Source organism: Hevea brasiliensis, unplaced genomic scaffold (genome assembly GCF_030052815.1).
Source record: "Hevea brasiliensis isolate MT/VB/25A 57/8 unplaced genomic scaffold, ASM3005281v1 Scaf233, whole genome shotgun sequence".
NCBI lineage: Eukaryota > Viridiplantae > Streptophyta > Magnoliopsida > Malpighiales > Euphorbiaceae > Hevea > Hevea brasiliensis.
Genome location: NW_026614733.1, coordinates 76,795 through 80,044, shown reverse-complemented (window position 1 = coordinate 80,044; position 3,250 = coordinate 76,795).

The following is a 3,250-nucleotide window of genomic DNA, read 5'->3' as shown; positions in this document are numbered from 1 at the left end:
TCAGCATAATTATTAGATTGCCCATAGATGTCCCCGAAACATCATGCGTCATGCATCAAAATACTCCACACATTAGTAAAATATTTTTTCTACCATTGCAATTATTGGTAAAGCATGTAGTTCTTTAAGCATATCATTCATTGACTCCACAATGTTTATCGTCATTGAACCATACCTTTTGCCTTCGTCATTAAACCAAGTCCATTTTTACAAATCTATCTTTACTGCCCAATCATATATTTCTTGATGCATGTCTCGAATTTTATTCATTGATTTGTAAAATTGCTTATTTTGGTTTTGACGTGTTGTAATCATAAAGAGCGACAAATTTTGTTATTAGTTATAGGGTGATATTTTTTTATCTATTTAAATGTTTAAAATACATAACAATTTTTGTGCTAACCTGCCTTATATAGCGCTTCTTTCATCACCGAATTCTTAAACTTGGTATTATAATTGCTTAAGATGTGTCGAATGCAATACCGATAATGAGCTGCAGGAGGTTGCTATCAATCATCCTGCATTGCCTTTCTAATCCCTAAGTGTTTATTCGATATGACACACATATATCTTCCCGGTCAGTGATAAATACTCTTAAACATTTCATAAACCAATTCCAATCCCTTCCATTTTTACTATCAATAATAGCCCATGCAATGGGAAATATATGCTTATTTCCATCCGTATTGCACAAAATAAATGACCCTTACACTTTTAACACAAAAATGTGGAGTTAATGTATATAACAAGCCAACATTGTTTAAATCCCTCGGTTAATTGTTTGAATGACCAAAACATTTTGTCAAAAACCCTGCAGCCCAAAACTAAATGATTATTGATAAATAATTCCTCATCTTCAATGAAGACAGGAGATTGAGGGTTTTGCTTACACAATGCTATAATGAATCGTCTCAACCAACCATAAGATTCTTCCTAACCTCCATAAATCTTTATAATTGCCATATGCCTTGCCTTCCAAGTTTTCCTATAACTCGATTCATAATCGATTTTGTCTTTAAATTCAGCTTGCAAAGCTGAAATCTTGACACTCGGTGGTTCTTGAACTATAGGCATAATAAAATGATAAATAAATTTTGAATCCAATTTGCAATGACCATTTGAGATGGCTGGATTTGAACATGTATGGGGTCCATTATAACGATTAATTTTCCAAACATCTGAATCTTTCTGCCAGCACACATGCATTCTCTGCTTAAAATTACTATTCTTATTACTGCATCTTATAGCATATGTTCTACTTTTGGCCTCTTCCTTGCAAAAGTCACGGTATCTTAACATGTGATATTTTTTAGCAGCATTTTTAATAGCCTCTCTTGACAAGAATAATGTACCAACTTCAAACTCACTCAACTCATCCCAAAGTGAAGAAAGACAACAGTTTTGAGAATGTGTCAACAATTAATAAGAAAAAATCTATTTCCCAGTAAGGTGAAGGAGGCATAATTGGGACAATTGGGTTTGACACACTAGTGCTGTAAAAATTAACTAAATTGAAATCAACACCACAATTATCATTATCTGTGTCATCATCGTAACTAAAAAATTCATCTTCATCTTTTAAATCTTCATCATCTTTGTGATTGACGCAATAATCACTGTCGTCTGATTCATGATCGAAATCCAATTAACTTAAACCAACATCATGAAATTGAATTTGAACATCACTTATAGTGTTATTGACATCATTCGCAACCTCAAGATTTTCTTATGTACCAGCATTCAATGGGTCGGCTTCATCTATGATATTTACACTACCATCGGGTCAGTATATGTCAACGTAAAATTCTATCGATTCCATAATCCTATTTGCTCAATGAAATTAAACATTATTGATACATCATCATCATTTCTAAAATCCATACAAGCCCAACTCAAAACACCTCTGCTTAGTTTTGGTTTCCTAAAAATAATATACTCAATAAATTCGCGTCCTTCTGAAGGAACGGAAGCGTGAAAAACACAAGATTATACCATTGAATTCAAAAAAATTTCGCCTAGGGTCACATGCACCATGCAAGATTTATTTTTATCTATTTGATTTCAATGATAAACAACATATTAAAACTCTTTTAATATGTTTTTGGATCTGTATTTGCCATTTAAGATTTTAAAATTAATCAGATTAATTTTAGAACCCTAGATTAAATCAAGAACGATTACACTAACCTCTTGATGCACTGCAGCGTATCTGCGCTTTGAGATTCATCTTGAGGACACCAAATGTTGTCCTCTAGCTTGTCCACACCAAGAACACCTATGGCAGCCCTTGAACAGCCTCTAAAGCTTTTTCTATTAATTAGAAATTCAAGTTCTGCCTTTTAAGAGATTAGAGATGTAAACAGGACACTAGAAATAATTTCTAGTGTTCTTAATTCAAGAGATTGATGGCTAATCTCTTTGAATTGATGAGAGATGAAGAGAAATAGCTGGAGAGGCTCAAAGTGGCGTGACAAATGAGAGGAGAGGCTGCTGGTTATTTTTTCTTTTCATAACCACACTTAAATAGCTAGGTTAACACATTAAACCCTAGCCACATGTCACCTTTTGATTAGCTCTAGGTTTAAGTGACCCAATCACATTGTGCCAAGTGTCAAACATATATTTAATCTTGATTTTAATCATCTTACATGATTAAAAAAAAATATTTGGCAAGCTTATGTGTAATCCCATGTGTCACCATCTCATGGTGCCACGTGTCACACTGTGAAATGACCAAAATGCCCCTGTGTCTTAATTTTGAGTTCTTAATCCAAAATAATTATTTTCTTCTTCTAATTAATTTATATCAAATATAAATTAATTAATTAATCTCTATTAATTAATTTCTCATCAATTAAATTCATATTTAAACACTTTAAATATAAATTTAATTTATACTACACATCCAATAATTTAGATTTGGTTTCAAGTCATGCTAGGGACTTTGCAATTTAATTGCAAACCAAACATATTTAATTAATCAATTAAACTCTTTAATTAATTAATTAAATCATATTTAAATAGGTGATAACTTGTGTGTAACACCCCAAAATTTTATTATTTATGAGTATTTTTGGTATTTTAATTTTATTTAAATTTTAGGAATTTTTTTGAGATTTTTCGGATTTTAAAAATCGGGTTCGATTTTCCGAAAGTATAAACTTTAATGATTTTTAAAAAAATTTATTTAAAGACCACGTGGCAAAACTAAAAATATATTTGGAGTCTACGTATTTTCTCGAGTTTTCCG